A 21343-nucleotide genomic window follows, 5' to 3' on the forward strand; every position below is an offset into this window, starting at 1 on the left:
TCTAGTTGATGATTGCTGCAGGTCTATTTGATGATTACTGGAGGTCTAGTTGATTGCTGGAGGTCTAGTTGATGATTGCTGGAGGTCTAGTTGATGATTGCTGGAGGTATAGTTGATGATTGCTGGAGGTCTAGTTGCTGATTACTGGAGGTCTAGTTGCTGATTGCTGTAGGTCTAGTTGATAATTGCTGGAGGTCTAGTTGCTGATTGCTAGAGGTCTAGTTGTTGATTGCTGGAGGTCTAGTTGATGATTACTGGAGGTCTATTTGATGATTACTGGAGGTCTAGTTGATTGCTGGAGGTCTAGTTGCTGATTACTGGAGGTCTAGTTGATGATTGCTGGAGAACTAGTTGATGATTACTGGAGGTCTAGTTGCTGATTACTGGAGGTCTAGTTGATGATTGCTGGAGGTCTAGTTGATGATTGCTGGAGGTCTAGTTGATGATTGCTGGAGGTCTAGTTGCTGATTACTGGAGGTCTAGTTTCTGATTGCTGGAGGTCTAGTTGATTACTGGAGGTCTAGTTGATGATTACTGGAGGTCTAGATCCTGATTGCTGGAGGTCTAGTTGATGATTACTGGAGGTCTAGCTGATGATTACTGGAGGACTAGTTGCTGATTGCTGGAGGTCTAGTTGATGATTGCTGGAGGTCTAATTGATGATTGCTGGAGGTCTAGTTGATGATTGCTGGAGGTCTAGTTGCTGATTACTGGAGGTCTAGTTGCTGATTGCTGGAGTTCTAGTTGCTGATTGCTGTAGGTCTAGTTGATAATTGCTGGAGGTCTAGTTGCTGATTGCTAGAGGTCTAGTTGTTGATTGCTGGAGGTCTAGTTGATGATTACTGGAGGTCTAGTTGATGATTGCTGGAGGTCTAATTGATGATTGCTGGAGGTCTAGTTGATGATTACTGGAGGTCTAGTTGATGATTACTGGAGGTCTAGTTGATGATTGCTGCAGGTCTATTTGATGATTACTGGAGGTCTAGTTGATTGCTGGAGGTCTAGTTGATGATTGCTGGAGGTCTAGTTGATGATTACTGGAGGTCTAGTTGATGATTACTGGAGGTCTAGTTGCTGATTACTGGAGGTCTAGTTGATGATTGCTGGAGGTCTAGTTGATGATTACTGGAGGTCTAGTTGATGATTACTGGAGGTCTAGTTGATGATTGCTGGAGGTCTAGTTGATGATTGCTGGAGGTCTAGTTGATGATTGCTGGAGGTCTAGTTGATGATTGCTGGAGGTCTAGTTGCTGATTACTGGAGGTCTAGTTGCTGATTACTGGAGGTCTAGTTGATGATTACTGGAGGTCTAGTTGCTGATTACTGAAGGTCTAGTTGATGATTACTGGAGGTCTAGTTGATTATTGCTGGAGGTCTAGTTGATGATTGCTGGAGGTCTAGTTGATTATTACTGGCGGTCTAGTTGATGATTGCTGGAGGTCTAGTTGCTGATTGCTGGAGGTCTAGTTGCTGATTGCTGGAGGTGTAGTTGCTGATTGCTGGAGGTCTAGTTGATGATTGCTGGAGGTCTAGTTTATGATTGCTGGAGGTCTAGTTGATGATTGCTGGAGGTCTAGTTGATGATTCCTGGAGGTCTAGTTGATGATTGCTGGAGGTCTAGTTTCTGATTGCTGGAGGTCTAGTTGCTGATTGCTGGAGGTCTAGTTGATGATTGCTGGAGGTCTAGTTGCTGATTGCTGGAGGTCTAGTTTATGATTGCTGGAGGTCTAGTTCTGCACTTTTAGCTGTTTATTGCTGAAGGCTGTAAAATGTCAAAACCACCTAAACAAACAGCTTATCCTGTCTCAGCTTCCTGGCCCTACCAAATATGACATGGCAGAAGTAAGATTTTGGGGTTAACTGCAGTCACCTCTGATCTTTTAGGTATCTTTAATGAAGTTGTATGAGGATAGAAGGGAGGATCTGCTTTTTTTCTAGACCCTGCGTCACTCTTGTCCATGTTTTGTGTCCGGTATTACAGCTGACCCCTGCTCATGAGTGGTGCTCTGACTGGGTAAAATGACCCATTCCTAGCATGAATAGGTAACACCAGGATCCTCAGGGGCGGGTCTTATAGTTTACATAAGACATATTTACTGTGGCAACTACAGGACATTTCTTTCTACTGTTTCCAACTTTTGATTGAGATTCTGTGTAATCTCGGGTTTTGTAAGCAGTTTGGTCGTCTTCTTATGGAAGGATATATTTACACACCATGTGATGGCTATGAAGTTTACTAAACAAAGCTCTGGCATAACATGAGACAATAGACACTAATTACTTCATTTCTTATGGATGTGTCATGTGAGATCTCATTATAGGGAAGTTGCTGGAAATGTCTGGAATCTGCTTATAATATCCAGGTCTGTAATATCTTATTGTTGTCTCCTCTGTAGAGATCAGCGTTATTCTGCTTCATATTATCGAGTCATACGGATGAGTCTCCTGCTGCTTGAACAGGAATGTGAGGATCAGTCTTATCTTACTATAATATCCTGACACACGTGAACAAAGCTTCTCCACAACGAGTTCATGGTCAATAAGGACACATTACATTATCTTTTCACCTGGATTTACTCTTATCTGCTGAAATCACAAAAGTCGTGCTGAAGATGAGCTGATCCTCCTGGACGGTGCAGCCTGAGAGTAACCTGGTGGAAGGAGCATGAAGTACAGAGTATTTAAGGAGAGGAGTGTGCTGATCTTGTGGAAGGTCATAGACTGAGAGTTACATAGTGGATGACAGGGTGCCCCCAACAGCACAGAGTATTTCAGGAGAGGAGCGCTGACTCCCAGCAGCACAGAGTATTTCAGGAGAGGAGTGTGCTGATCTTGTGGGAGGTCATAGAGTGAGAGTCACATAGTGGAAGAAGCAGGGTCCCCAGCAACAACCTGTCAGGGTCCGGCTAAGGGTCTATTCACACAATGTTTATTGCAGCACAACAGCAAAATCCAGATTTGACCTCATGGTGTGATTAGACTCTTCCCCATCCTGATTATGGGCCACACGTTATCAGATTGAGGTTTTAGCCCCTGTATGTTTTCATTTATTGACAGCAAGCAGAGATATGGAAACTGTGAGGAATTGGTAAAACAGTAAATAGAATGATATTGAGATTTATTTACACCTAGAAATCCCCTTTAAATTCCTCATCTTATCAGAGACATTTGGAGCATTATTAGGGCGCCCCCTTCACGTCGCTGTTGTGCGGCTGATAATCACGCGGTAATAACCGCTTGTGGCTTTATTGAGAATCGCTGCCGTACTCCAATGCGGTTTTTGGACCATGCAGTAAATACAGGAGAAGCAACATAAAAACCGTGTTCACATTTACTCTCTGTGCGGCCGAGAACCACAAAACCGCAGTAATTCACGGTAAAGCGCTTGCCTTTATGCCTTATGGTTCTTGGCCACACAACACAAAGTGATACATGTGCGGGCACTCAACGGAGCGGCATCCATGTAAAGCTGTTCCGGCATCCTGTTTGGCGCGGTTGTCATATTGCTTGTTAATGGTCGCGCATTGTTGCGTCTAAAACTGCTGTTCACCTGCAAAATCGTGCGGCCATAAGATCCGTTCTATGTAACCAGCAACTTTACCCGCAACCCCGTGCGGCCATTAACAAGCGATTAGACAATTGTGCCAAACAGAGTGGCAGTGCGGTTCTCCGACACATCGCAGCCGGGTCAATGCCGCTCCGTGGGGCCTTATCCTTAGGGAAGTGAAATAATCACAGGGGTCACATGACTTATTAATGAGATTTTATGATTCGCCGGGTCCTAACGGGCGGGTGAATCGCCTCCGATTAAACAATAGTTCAGAATAATTGCTGGAAACAATCTGCTGAGATTGCGGCCACATTGGGTGTAATCGGCTGCAGGCGACTCCTCCTTATAAAGGGACGACACGCAGTATTATGCTGCAGTGATGATGTCATCGGCTTATGTAAATGATTGTCTACTAGTGGAGAGTATCTCATGTTCTGCGCGCCGCCCGCAAGGTGATTCACTCTGTAGCCTAGAATCAGGGGAATTAATATTATAAATAGCAATACCCCTAAAATGTAAGGTATCTCCCGTGATTATAACGTCTTGAATTGTTATAATTTTATCAGTTGTGCTAAATTCTATCTGTTTCTGGATGACACCAATATAACTGTTATTACAGCCCTCACACAGCTCCGCTGAATTCTACCTGACCATGTATACTGTAGAGTGTGTGACTATGTGATGCTGCACATTGCAGGAGATCCCTTCATCACATTGTTCTATATGGCCTTGAGTAAACACCACATCTTCTAATATGCACTACAGCAGAGTATGCTCAATTCAGAAACTGTACCTGCAGGAGACGATGGAGATTTCTGCAGCCTTAAATGGTCACTTTCTACACAAAGGGATCAGGTTACAGCTGCTCATAGAAGTCTATGGAGAGGGAAGAGAGGGGACGGAGCAGGTGGAGAATGAGAGAGGCAGAGAGACAGAGGACACTGCAGCTTCTAGTAAGTGTTATATCTCACCCCAGTGCTGGATTTACAGCTACACTGCTCATTACTGCTGTATAATCTCCTCCATGCTGCTGAAGTTTCTAGTAAGTGTTCTATCTCATTCCAGAGCTGGAATCAAAACAACACTGCTCAATTCTACCAACGTCCTCCATGATGCTGCTATTTTTTAGCGGGGCTATAGAGACAGATAGGTAAGAGAACATCCTGCTCCCCTATGTGTGCAGTGTATAGGAGACATTATAGCAGTTAGGCTCCACCAAACTAGTCAGGGAAAACTGATAGTTAGAAATAAAGCCTCCAGAAAGGAAAACTTCCAAAAACAATGTAGGATACAAATCACATCATGGCCAGAAATAGTTGAATTCCTCATGTAGACACATATGGCAGCTTATTATGAAAAGTCACCTAAAAGGTTTGGTGCATTTTTATGCTCACAGGAGAGCAGGTTAGGTCTTCATCACCAGCCCTCCAAATATTACCCATTACCCTGCCTATTATCATTAAAGGAAAGAACAGTCAGACTATGGAATATCCGACTACAAGAAGGAGCAACAGAGAAAATAATAACAGAATTCCCAAATGGTCAAGAGTTTTATCTCGTTATCGAGTCATGTTATCGAGAGTTATGATAAAGAGGGGAAAGTGTCAGTGATCCAGGGAAATGATGTGACTGACTGTTGGGTCAAGAAGGGAGGTTTTCTCCCTGTAAGTAAAAATAAAGCCACAATCAGCCAGGGGGCTTTGCTTCACCTTCCTTTGGATCAAACATTTAGGTCTGAGAAAGGTTGAAGTTGATCCTTTTATCCTAAGTAGTGTTACTTTTCTACATAAACAGTCAGCTCTAGCTCTCCTCGTTGAGCCGCTGGTGTTGTGGACAGCTCCAGTGCTGGATTTGATGTCTAGCTTCTATGGATTCCTGTCTCTCTGGATTCCTTGTCTTGATTGGTCTCCCCATTGTGGTTATTTTTCTTGACCTTGCAGTATCTCCTCACCAGACTATTGAGCTTCCTGCTTGTGGTCTAGTTCCTCCCTGCCTCTCGTTACTACCAATTGCTATTTATCTGTGTACCGAACATGGAGTGTTACTTGAGTCCTCTTGTCTGCACCCTGCATGATCGTTTCAGCCACTTGACTCCAGATCTGCCACAGTCCTCGACACTCTGTGACATCATCAGGCCTCCCCAGATAACCCCACCCTCCCACTCTGTGATATCTTCAGTCCTCTCCAGATAACCTATCTTCTCAGTCTATTACATCATCAGTCCTCCCCAACCTCTCACTCTGTGACATCATCAGCCCTCCCAAGATAACCCCACCCTCCCACTCTGTGACATCATCAGCCCTCCCCAGATAACACCACCCTCTCACTCTGTGACATCATCAGCCCTCCCCAGATAACCCCACCCTCTCACTCTGTGACATCATCAGCCCTCCCCAGATAACCCCACCCTCTCACTCTGTGACATTATCAGCCCTCCCCAGATAACCCCACCCTCTCACTCTGTGACATCAGCCCTCCCAGATAACCCCACCCTCTCACTCTGTGACATCAGCCCTCCCCAGATAACCCCACCCTTTTACTCTGTGACATAATTAGCCAACCCCAGATAACCCCATCCTCTCACTGTGTGATATCTTCAGTCCTCTCCAGATAACCTATCTTCTCAGTCTATTACATTATCAATCCTCCTCAACCTTTCACTCTGTGACATCATCAGCCCTCCCCAGATAACCCCACCCTCTCACTCTGTGACATCATCAGCCCTCCCCAGATAATCCCAACCTTTCACTCTGTGACATCATTAGTCCTCCCCAGATAACCCCACTCTCTCACTCTGTGAATCATAAGCCTTCCCCAGATAACCCAACCCTTTTACTCTGTGACATCATCAGCCCTCCCAGAGAACCCCACCCTCTCACCTTGTGATATCTTCAGTCCTCTCCAGATAACCCCACCCTTTTACTCTGTGACATCATCAGCCCTCCCCAGATAACCTCACCCTCCCACTCTGTGATATCTTCAAAGTCTATGACATTATCTGTCCTACCCAACCTTTCACTCTGTGACAATATTAGTCCTCACCTGATAACACCACCATCTTACTTTGTGACATCATCAGCACTCTCCAAATATTTACATCCTCTCACTCTGTGATATCATCAGTCCCCCCAGATTATCCACCCTGTTACTCTGTGACATCATTAGTACTCCCCATTTGACCCGGCCCTCTCACTCTGTGACATCATCAGCCCTTCTCAGATAAACCTGACCCTTTATGCTTGGCTGTGTCAGCTGATTACAATCTTCCACTTGCTATTGTAAATGACAAGATGGTTCTTCCTGACTCATTGATCATGTCTATTGGTGACCGGATGAGTTAACATCATTCAGTTTTACTGTAGGCTGTAAAGCAAATGATATTTTTGTTATTTTTGATTTGCTTGTTATGTTTTTTTTACCCACCTGGAGTGAGGCGGTAATGCTGACATCTAGTGGTCAGAGTGAAAACTGCAATATCTCACCATTTATGCTACATCATTACAAACGACAACACAAATAATAAGGAATGGCAGAAACATTTTTTAAGTATATTTTCCCAATTTGTGACTTTCTCACGATTGTCTCTTTAAATGACCAATTACGTTCTATAGAAGAAGGTAAAGTAGAATCTTATAGTTTGCTGTAATGTATCTTTCCTCTAATTAAGAAACTTCCAAGAATCTGTCTATGTCACATCAAGTGTCCAGTAAGAAGGTGACGACAAACCACAGCTCTCACATTAGACCATAGGTAAAATAATTACATTATGTATCTCTATATGATGAGTAACGGGATTGAATTGTCCTATAAGAGGGTTGGAGGCTGCAGACGTTTTATTGTGGATCACCATGTAACGTTAATCTGATCAGCACTGACGGCAGATACATCAATCCCCTGTTTTACCTATCTTGTGCTGATCTCCATTTACATAATGTATTATACTCCAATTACATCCAAAGCTGCGTTCACAATTCTGTTATTTTCTTGTTATCTCTCAGGTTACTTCACATTTCCCTGCTATCCGCTGCTTGTTCATGTAGTCTGAACCTGCAGTCGTTTTTAGTTCACTCTCTCTGCCTCTTCTCCGACTCTCTGTAGGTTACCGAAAGGAGGACACGTGTCCGCAGACTACACATGGATAGTTTGTAGTCTGTAACCATGGAAACACCTAGGTCTGTATGGCAGCTGTAGACAGGAGATTTTTAATAAAGACTATTTACAAAGTTGCTCTATCTTTTATTTAAGATGCATTGGAGAAATAAAAAGAATGGTTGCAAATCTGGAACATTCCTTTAAATAACCCCCTCCATATAGATCCCAGAATGGATCCTAATGACAATTAAAGGGTTTATTAGTTTTAAGGATTCACCTTGTCATTTACCGTCACTGAAGTAAGGGAAGCAAAATTAACCTGTTCCTGCATTTAAATGTGACTGTTTGTCTGTTATAGTGGTGCCTTCCCAAAAGTGTACAGATATGTCCATTGGACAGCGCGGGCACAGCCGACATCCCGATGCAACAGCTGAGATCGGAGTTGCCTCCGATCCCAAGTCATTTAACCCCTTAGATGCCACGGTCAATAGCAAAAACATAATCTAGATGGTACAGACAGAGGGAGGCAGCTGCCACTGTCACCCATCCGTGCCTTGATAGCATGGCACCGATGGTTTGCTATGGGAGCCGGGGGTCTAGCAAAAGCCCTCTGGCCTGCCATAGCTGTATACCTATTAGGTTGTGCTGAAGACATGGTCTATTAAATTCAGTTTGTTACTGACAGACAATATTGCCTTGGTATACGAAGTAAATCAAGCATTTTATCAGCGATCAAAAGATTATATTGTGAAATCTCCTGTTAGGACGAAAAAGAAATGAAATAAATTTGAATAAAGTTAATAAAAGAAAGTGTCACATTGCAAAAAAAAACAAGTTCTTTTTCCCCAAGAAAAGTGAATTTGGAAAAAAATAATAAAAAAAATACACATGTATAGAATCGTAACAACAGGGTCCAATAACGTTATCACATTATTCAAACGGTGAATACAATTCAAAAACAGCACAAAAAATAACAATGGAATTGCTTTTTTTTCTATTTTTCCCCAAAAATATAATAATAAAAGTTAATCAATAATCTATATGTACCTCACAACAGTTCTATTAAAAATATGACTTGTGCTGCAAAAAAACAAGGCCCCATACGGCTACATCGCCGGAAAATAATAAAGTTATGGATCTTGAAATGCGGCAATATTACTTATGAAATGTTATTATATTGTGCAAAAGTAGTGAAAAATAAAGACAACGACACATATTTGGTATCACTGTAAGCGTACGGACCGATAGAATCAAGATACATTGTTATTGATCCTGCAGGGTGAGCAGTGAAAAACTTGGAACGTAACAAACAATGGTGGAATTGCAGATGATTTCTATTCCCCCAGAAAGAGTTAATAAAAGTTAGTCAATAAGCAATAGCTTCCCCAAAATGTTGCCATTGAAATATACAACTTATCGAGACAAAAAAAAGTCCTCTATGGCTACGTCAACGTAAATCAAAAAAGTTATGTCTCTAAGAATGAGGCGATGCGAAAATTAAAAAAAAACCTTGCAGTCCTGAAGGGGTTAATAAATAATAATGTGACAGATACATGACTGATACATTGATAGATACTGATGTGATAGATACATGACTGATACATTGATAGATACTGATGTGATAGATACATGACTGATACATTGATAGATACTGATGTGATAGATACATGACTGATACATTGATAGATACTGATGTGATAGATACATGACTGATACATTGATAGATACTGATGTGATAGATACATGACTGATACATTGATAGATACTGATGTGACAGATACATGACTGATACATTGATAGATACTGATGTGATAGATACATGACTGATACATTGATAGATACTGATGTGATAGATACATGACTGATACATTGATAGATACTGATGTGATAGATACATGACTGATACATTGATAGATACTGATGTGACAGATACATGACTGATACATTGATAGATACTGATGTGATAGATACATGACTGATACATTGATAGATACTGATGTGACAGATACATGACTGATACATTGATAGATACTGATGTGATAGATACATGACTGATACATTGATAGATACTGATGTGATAGATACATGACTGATACATTGATAGATACTGATGTGATAGATACATGACTGATACATTGATAGATACTGATGTGATAGATACATGACTGATACATTGATAGATACTGATGTGATAGATACATGACTGATACATTGATAGATACTGATGTGATAGATACATGACTGATACATTGATAGATACTGATGTGATAGATACATGACTGATACATTGATAGATACTGATGTGATAGATACATGACTGATACATTGATAGATACTGATGTGATAGATACATGACTGATACATTGATAGCTACAGATGTGATAGATACATGACTGATACATTGATAGATACTGATGTGACAGATACATGACTGATACATTGATAGATACTGATGTGATAGATACATGACTGATACATTGATAGATACTGATATGATAGATACATGACTGATACATTGATAGATACAGATGTGATAGATACATGACTGATACATTGATAGATACAGATGTGATAGATACATGACTGATACATTGATAGATACTGATGTGACAGATACATGACTGATACATTGATAGATACTGATGTGACAGATACATGACTGATACATTGATAGATACTGATGTGACAGATACATGACTGATACATTGATAGATACTGATGTGATAGATACATGACTGATACATTGATAGACACTGATGTGATAGATACATGACTGATACATTGATAGATACTGATGTGATAGATACATGACTGATACATTGATAGATACTGATGTGATAGATACATGACTGATACATTGATAGATACTGATGTGATAGATACATGACTGATACATTGATAGATACTGATGTGACAGATACATGACTGATACATTGATAGATACTGATGTGACAGATACATGACTGATACATTGATAGATACTGATGTGATAGATACATGACTGATACATTGATAGACACTGATGTGATAGATACATGACTGATACACTGATAGATACTGATGTGATAGATACATGACTGATACATTGATAGATACTGATGTGATAGATACATGACTGATACATTGATAGATACTGATGTGATAGATACATGACTGATACATTGATAGATACTGATGTGATAGATACATGACTGATACATTGATAGATACTGATGTGACAGATACATGACTGATACATTGATAGATACTGATGTGATAGATACATGACTGATACATTGATATATACTGATGTGATAGATACATGACTGATACATTGATAGATACTGATGTGACAGATACATGACTGATACATTGATAGATACTGATGTGATAGATACATGACTGATACATTGATAGATACTGATGTGACAGATACATGACCGATACATTGATAGATACTGATGTGATAGATACATGACTGATACATTGATAGATACTGATGTGATAGATACATGACTGATACATTGATAGATACTGATGTGATAGATACATGACTGATACATTGATAGATACTGATGTGATAGATACATGACTGATACATTGATAGATACTGATGTGATAGATACATGACTGATACATTGATAGACACTGATGTGATAGATACATGACTGATACACTGATAGATACTGATGTGATAGATACATGACTGATACATTGATAGATACTGATGTGATAGATACATGACTGATACATTGATAGATACTGATGTGATAGATACATGACTGATACATTGATAGATACTGATGTGATAGATACATGACTGATACATTGATAGATACTGATGTGACAGATACATGACTGATACATTGATAGATACTGATGTGATAGATACATGACTGATACATTGATAGATACTGATGTGATAGATACATGACTGATACATTGATAGATACTGATGTGATAGATACATGACTGATACATTGATAGATACTGATGTGATAGATACATGACTGATACATTGATAGATACTGATGTGATAGATACATGACTGATACATTGATAGATACTGATGTGATAGATACATGACTGATACATTGATAGATACTGATGTGATAGATACATGACTGATACATTGATAGATACTGATGTAATAGATACATGACTGATACATTGATAGCTACAGATGTGATAGATACATGACTGATACATTGATAGATACTGATGTGACAGATACATGACTGATACATTGATAGATACTGATGTGATAGATACATGACTGATACATTGATAGATACTGATGTGATAGATACATGACTGATACATTGATAGATACAGATGTGATAGATACATGACTGATACATTGATAGATACAGATGTGATAGATACATGACTGATACATTGATAGATACTGATGTGACAGATACATGACTGATACATTGATAGATACTGATGTGACAGATACATGACTGATACATTGATAGATACTGATGTGATAGATACATGACTGATACATTGATAGATACTGATGTGACAGATACATGACCGATACATTGATAGATACTGATGTGATAGATACATGACTGATACATTGATAGATATTGATGTGATAGATACATGACTGATACATTGATAGATACTGATGTGATAGATACATGACTGATACATTGATAGATACTGATGTGATAGATACATGACTGATACATTGATAGATACTGATGTGATAGATACATGACTGATACATTGATAGACACTGATGTGATAGATACATGACTGATACACTGATAGATACTGATGTGATAGATACATGACTGATACATTGATAGATACTGATGTGATAGATACATGACTGATACATTGATAGATACTGATGTGATAGATACATGACTGATACAGTGATAGATACTGATGTGATAGATACATGACTGATACATTGATAGATACTGATCTTATAGATACACGACTGATACATTGATAGATACTGATGTGATAGATACATGACTGATACATTGATAGATACTGATGTGATAGATACATGACTGATACATTGATAGATACTGATGTGACAGATACATAACTGATACATTGATAGATACTGATGTGATAGATACATGACTGATACATTGATAGATACTGATGTGATAGATACATGACTGATACATTGATAGATACTGATATGATAGATACATGACTGATACATTGATAGATACTGATGTGATAGATACATGACTGATACATTGTTAGATACTGATGTGATAGATACATGACAGATACATTGATAGCTACAGATGTGATAGATACATGACTGATACATTGATAGATACTATGTGATAGATACATGACTGATACATTGATAGATACTGATGTTATAGATACATGACTGATACATTGATAGATACTGATGTGATAGATACATGACAGATACATTGATAGCTACAGATGTGATAGATACATGACTGATACATTGATAGATACTGATGTGATAGATACATGACTGATACATTGATAGATACTGATGTGACAGATACATGACTGATACATTGATAGATACGGATGTTATAGATACATGACTGATACATTGATAGATACTGATGTGACAGATACATGACTGATACATTGATAGATACTGATGTGACAGATACATGACTGATACATTGATAGATACTGATGTGACAGATACATGACTGATACATTGATAGATACTGATGTGATAGATACATGACTGATACATTGATAGATACTGATGTGATAGATACATGACTGATACATTGATAGATACTGATGTGACAGATACATGACTGATACATTGATAGATACTGATGTGATAGATACATGACTGATACATTGATAGATACTGATGTGATAGATACATGACTGATACATTGATAGATACGGATGTTATAGATACATGACTGATACATTGATAGATACTGATGTGATAGATACATGACTGATACATTGATAGCTACAGATGTGATAGATACATGACTGATACATTGATAGATACTGATGTGATAGGTACATGACTGATACATTGATAGATACTGATGTGACAGATACATGACTGATACATTGATAGATACTGATGTGACAGATACATGACTGATACATTGATAGATACTGATGTGATAGATACATGACTGATACATTGATAGATACTGATGTGATAGATACATGACTGATACATTGATAGATACTGATGTGACAGATACATGACTGATACATTGATAGATACTGATGTGATAGATACATGACTGATACATTGATAGATACTGATGTGATAGATACATGACTGATACATTGATAGATACTGATGTGATAGATACATGACTGATACATTGATAGATACTGATGTGACAGATACATGACTGATACATTGATAGATACTGATGTGATAGATACATGACTGATACATTGATAGATACTGATGTGACAGATACATGACTGATACATTGATAGATACGGATGTTATAGATACATGACTGATACATTGATAGATACTGATGTGACAGATACATGACTGATACATTGATAGATACTGATGTGACAGATACATGACTGATACATTGATAGATACTGATGTGATAGATACATGACTGATACATTGATAGATACTGATGTGACAGATACATAACTGATACATTGATAGATACTGATGTGACAGATACATGACTGATACATTGATAGATACTGATGTGACAGATACATGACTGATACATTGATAGATACTGATGTGATAGATACATGACTGATACATTGATAGATACTGATGTGATAGATACATGACTGATACATTGATAGATACTGATGTTATAGATACATGACTGATACATTGATAGCTACAGATGTGATAGATACATGACTGATACATTGATAGATACTGATGTGATAGATACATGACTGATACATTGATAGATACTGATGTGACAGATACATGACTGATACATTGATAGATACTGATGTGATAGATACATGACTGATACATTGATAGATACTGATGTGATAGATACATGACTGATACATTGATAGATACGGATGTTATAGATACATGACTGATACATTGATAGATACTGATGTGATAGATACATGACTGATACATTGATAGCTACAGATGTGATAGATACATGACTGATACATTGATAGATACTGATGTGATAGGTACATGACTGATACATTGATAGATACTGATGTGACAGATACATGACTGATACATTGATAGATACTGATGTGACAGATACATGACTGATACATTGATAGATACTGATGTGATAGATACATGACTGATACATTGATAGATACTGATGTGACAGATACATGACTGATACATTGATAGATACTGATGTGAGAGATACATGACTGATACATTGATAGATATTGATGTGATAGATACATGACTGATACATTGATAGATACTGATGTGACAGATACATGACTGATACATTGATAGATACTGATGTGATAGATACATGACTGATACATTGATAGACACTGATGTGACAGATACATGACTGATACATTGATAGATACTGATGTTATAGATACATGACTGATACATTGATAGATACTGATGTTATAGATACATGACTGATACATTGATAGATACTGATGTTATAGATACATGACTGATACATTGATAGATACTGATGTGATAGATACATGACTGATACATTGATAGATACTGATGTGATAGATACATGACTGATACATTGATAGATACTGATGTGATAGATACATGACTGATACATTGATAGACACTGATGTGACAGATACATGACTGATACATTGATAGATACTGATGTTATAGATACATGACTGATACATTGATAGATACTGATGTTATAGATACATGACTGATACATTGATAGATACTGATGTGATAGATACATGACTGATACATTGATAGCTACAGATGTGATAGATACATGACTGATACATTGATAGATACTGATGTGATAGATACATGACTGATACATTGATAGATACTGATGTGACAGATACATGATTTATATACTGGACCCTGTAGATGTAACCTAAACAAATATACGTATTTACTGTAAATATGTGAAATCCTGTGACCCCCAGGACCCTGTGACCCCCAGGACCCTGTGACCCGCCCTTTATATTCCATCTCGCCCGCGGCTGCTCCTTCATAAACCTTGCTCAGTCTTCTCTTAACCTCTGATATTTATTGGGCCTTATCCATCACAGTAGTCTCATTTTGACCAGGGGATATTTTTCCACGGCCTTTCCCTGATGGCTGCAGACACTACAGATTTCCACTGTCTCCTCTGAAAGAAAAAAAGTTTGTGGCCATTTAGCAGAACGGGACATGGGCAGAGGTCCCAGATATGGCGTGGAGCGCGCATACTTGGCTCACCCTGAAGCAGAGTGGTTAAGAAAGTTGGCAGCTGGTTATTTGAGGACGGTGCTAATTCAGGTGAACGAAGCAGCTCAGAATCTAATATCAATATTTAACCGGTGACCGCAGGAATCGAACCAGCAATATTGAGGCTTGTAAATTAGAACTGGCAGGGCCATGCCTGGTAGCCCTCTGTATACACATGTAGCAGAGCTGAAGGGGTCATTTAACTCATAAACATATTCTCTTGGCGTTGGCCTCGTCTGTCCAGTTCTTAAAATGTTTTTTTCTGCCCCTATAATTTAAGACCCCTATAACTGCTGCATACCGTATTTATCGGACTATAAGACACACTTAGGTTTTAGACAACAGAAAATAGGAAAAAAAATCATATTTTACTTCTTTTACAAGGAAAAAACTATTAGATAAAAAAAAATTTTGTTGAGTTTCACCCCATTCTGAGAGACAGAACTTATATTTTTCCATCATTTGAGCGGTGTGAGGGCTTCGTTTTTGGGGGACGAGTTGTAGTTCTTATTAGCACCATTTTTTGGTAGATGTGATTTTTTTTATCAGATTTTATTTCATTCTTTTTAGCGCTATAGTGACCAAAAGACAACGATTCTGGGGTTTTACATTTAAATTTTTTTTAAGCCGTTCACTGTGAGTCAAATAACGCTATATTGTAATAGTTTCGGACTTTTACGGACGCAGCGATACCAATTTTTTAATTATTTTTTTATTTTTACATTGTGCTTGGCGAAAAATGGGAAAAGGTGGTTTTTTTAACTTTTAAAAAAAGTTTACGCTCCTGAAAATTTATCTAACTTTTCTTTTTTTGACACATTTTATTAGCTCCCCTGGGGGACTTGAACCAGCGATCATTAGATACAATACACTGCAATACATGGATGAGTTACAGAAACAGCATAACTTGCTGAGATGCGCTGTTTCTGGTTCTCCCATAGCAGTGAATGTAGCACGTGAGCTACACTGTATCCGTAACTACTATTCACTTCTATGGGAGTTCCGGAAATTGCGTAACTCAGCGAGCACTCGGCGGTTTCCATAACTCGACTATGGAACCAGCGGAGCGAGTAAGATAGAACACGGTCTAGGGGGCCTCGTTCCAGAGATAGGTGCAGGTCCCAGAGGTAGGACTCGCATCTATCTGCCATTTATATCATCCTGGGGATCCTGTGGATACATCATAAATGTGCTTCATGGGAAAACCCTATAAATTCCGCGCTCGCTATTGACCGCGGCATTTAACTAGTTAAACGGCCAGGAACATCGCCATCGCTTTTCCTGGCCGTTAGAGCAGCGGGTCAGCTGCTGACACCTGCAGTGTATGGGGCGGGCTCAGCGCGTGAGCCCGCTCTGCTCCAAACATCATACCCTCCCCGCTCCATACATCATACCCTCCCCGCTCCAAACATCATACCCTCCCCCGCTCCATACATCATCCCCTCCCTGCTCCATACATCATACCCTCCCCGCTCCATACATCATCCCCTCCCCGCTCCATGATGTGCCGACACATCACTGGTTGGGAAGGGGTTAATTAAGAAGCGGTCAGGGGGCCTGGCGCTGCCGGTTACCCTGACTGCCGACTATAAGACACAGGGACTTTTTAGCAAGATTTAGGGTATGTGCACACACACTAATTACGTCCGTAATTGATGGACGTATTTCGACCGGAAGTACCGGACCGAACACACTGCAGGGAGCCGGGCTCCTAGCATCATAGTTATGTACGATGCTAGGAGTCCCTGCCTCGCTGCAGGACAACTGTCCCGTACTGAAAACATGATTACAGTACGAGACAGTTGTCTTGCAGCGAGGCAGGGACTCCTAGCATCGTACATAACTATGATGCTAGGAGCCCGGCTCCCTGCAGTGTGTTCAGTCCGGGACTTGCGGCCAAAATACGTCCGTCAATTACGGACGTAATTAGTGTGTGTGCACATACCCTTATTCTTGCTAAAAACTGCGTCTTATAGTCCGAAAAATACGGTACTTACTTTTTCCTTCTTGTATGTAGATGAGAGGGCAAAATAACTGCACCAATTAGCCTTCTTATGCCAACAACATATATAAGCCTGGTGCCAACTGAATATAATAATGTCTGTGGTGGTCCAGTGGTTGTAATAATATTCCTGGTGGTCCCGGTGGTTGTAATAATATTCCTAGTGGTCCCGGTGGTTGTAATAATATTACTAGTGGTCCCGGTGGTTGTAATAATATTCCTGGTGGTCCCGGTGGTCCAGTAGTTATAATAATTTCTCTAGTGTTCCAGTTGTTATAATAATATCCCTGCTGGTCAAGTCATTTTAATAATATTCCTTGTGGTCCAGTGGTTCTAATATTGTCCCTTGTCCAGTGGTCATAATAATATCCCTGGTGGTCCAGTGGTTTAATAATTTCTTCGGTGGTCCAGCGGTTATAATAATGGCCCTTGTCCAGTGGTTGTAATATTATCCCGGGTGGTTCAGAGGTTATAATAATACTCCTGGTTGTCCAGTAATTTTAATAATATCCCTTGTGGTCCGGTGGTTATAATAATATCCCTGATGGCTCAGTGAGTAAAATAATATCCATTTTGACACACGGAGTATAAAAGTATATTCCAGTGAGTATAATAATAGTCCTGATGGCTCAGTGGGTATAACTATGTATTTGTAGACCAGTGGGTAAAATAATGCCTCTCATTGCCTAGTAGGTCTGGTAATATCCCTGATGACCGAGTGAGTAAAATAATATATCTGCTCCCTGATGGTCCAGGGGACACATCAATGTATCATGTAGACCGGTAGGTAAAATAATATCTCTCATATCCCAGTGGGTAGTGCGGTCCCTGATGACCCAGTGGGTTTAACAGCATCTCTTCAGTGGGTTTAATGGTTTTTGGTGGCCTGGTAGGTATTATAATGCCTTTGTGGACCCACTGGGCATAATATTTGACATTTTAATCCAGTGGGCATCATAATATCCCTGGTGGGTCAGTGAATATAACAATTATGTCTACAATATCTATAAACTGCTCATTTTGGTGCCGATCATTATTCCAGGTGAGGCAGTTGTGCCCCGGGGGGCTGATTATCCACTTTTTGGGGCCTGGTAGTAATAAAATCTCACTAGTTCCATTTGCGTTCCCAAGTGATGCAATAGACGATGTAGATGACGTGCCGCCATCTTTCCCTCGTGTTGATGTTCAGTCTATAAACTCTTAGGCTTCATTCACAAACACTTTTTATGTGACTATTTTTTGTCCAAAACAAAACGAATCTAAAGTTTTGGGGGAAAATTGTACAACACACATTTGACCATCTGACACCCCACGCGTATCGCGCCTCGGTCAGCTTCTATGAGGACGTTATAATAACCTCATAACCTAATATAATATATATGAGGAAGCTGCGGGAGGCGGGGCCAGATGGACGTACTTGTAGCCGGGGTGTACTGACATATATATATATATACTTTACGATCGTCTCTATGTCTACGTTATAGTCAATGTCATAGCGATAGTTGATTCACTTTGGGCAGAAAACGTATTTTGCGTTCATTTAGAGTTTTTCTCAGTGCGGATGACCTCATGTGCGGATGACCTCATGTGCGGATGACCTCATGTGCGGATGACCTCATGTGCGGATGACCTCATGTGCGGGTGACCTCATGTGCGGATGACCTCATGTGCGGGGGGGTCTGTATATAAAGGTTTTTACCGTTTTACGTGTGTTTGTACTTCGGGTCTTTATAATCTTTCTATACAGTTTTCAATGATATTGGAGTGTAAGTGCTTTTCTTACATCCAGTCTTGTCTCTCTCTTGGGTATATTTTGCATATATTACATTGTATTATATCACATCATGGCATATTATATAGTGTTACATAGTATTATATTTTATCACATCATATTATATACTGCTATATTACCCTGTATTATATTATATCCCATCATGGCATATTATACAGTGTTATATTACATTGTAATGTATTATATTATATCACATCATATTATTTAGTGCTATTTTATGCTGTATTTTAATATATCTTATTGTTTGATAATGTTGAGTGTTACATTACATTGTGTGATATCCGATAATATATCATATTTTATTACGTGATATTATATACCGTTTTATATTATATTACATCATGTTATAAAGTGTTTCATTACATTATGCCTTTATGTCATATTAAATCTCTCCTTTTTCCACGCTACACGTCTGAATTATTCTTCTATTAATTACTGATATTATCTGCACTTCGCCGGTCGTGTCAGATGTGTATTGATCCCAATGACGTTTTTTTCTTATCCTACATCGATTACGGGAAATAATCTAAGATTTAAGAGGCATATATATATATATTAGATGATAAAACTTCAGATATTTCAATCTATATTCACTTTATTGTTACTGAGTGCTGACCATTATTCTCTGGTATCAGCCATTAAAACTGCTAAAAAAAAATACATTATTATGTATCTGTAATGACTGGCAAGAAGCCTTCAAAATGTTTTAAAAATTCTCTACTAATAATTCCGTAATATAATTTTATAGGGTCAGAGCTGCATTTTTCTGTTAAAGAGCTCCAAATCCCCTGCTTCTCTTCACACAGCCACACATATGCATGATAAGACTTTGTCTGCCTGCAGCCACCACTAGGGGGAGCTCACTACATACAGATATATACAGCTCCCATATAATTACATGATAACATTCTGCTGCCTGTATTCACCACTAGGGGCAGCTCACTACATACAGATATATACATTACTGAGGTCCCCGTAGTGTAAAATGATTTTTATTATAAAGGGAAGCATCTGGAATACCATGAGCTCTATAGAGCTGGTTTAGTCTTCCGCTATCATAGGTACAATATGGCCCATAAATCTATATTTTTCACATTTACAATTTCTCAAGAAAACAGAGTCGTTTAGACCCGGAGAAACGTTAGAAGATATTTTTTGTAGAGAGAGTGTAAAACGTCAGACTGGATGGACCTCAATCTTTTCCAAGGCCAATCCAGGCGATTATGGGTAATCGAGCAACAAAGTCACATTGACCCCCTGACGCAGTGGACACTGACACCAGCCCTGGTCTTCTGTCATGATTCTGCGTTTCTATATTATAGACTTGGGGGTTGATGAACGTCTAGGTCCTGTGGCGTCACCAGCCCCCGGGTGCCTTGTGTGTTTTGGGGGCCGATCCTTAGCACACGGATACAATTGGAATTTAGCAGAGGAGACAGGTCACAGCTGCTTCTCCGTTTCTAAGAATCTCACATCGTTGCTGATGTCAGTTACCACTTCTGATCTGTGGACCGTCGTGTGGCCCGCTCTCAGCTTAGGAAACAG

This window comes from Rhinoderma darwinii, chromosome 5 (assembly GCF_050947455.1).
Source record: "Rhinoderma darwinii isolate aRhiDar2 chromosome 5, aRhiDar2.hap1, whole genome shotgun sequence".
NCBI classification, from domain to species: Eukaryota; Metazoa; Chordata; class Amphibia; order Anura; family Rhinodermatidae; genus Rhinoderma; species Rhinoderma darwinii.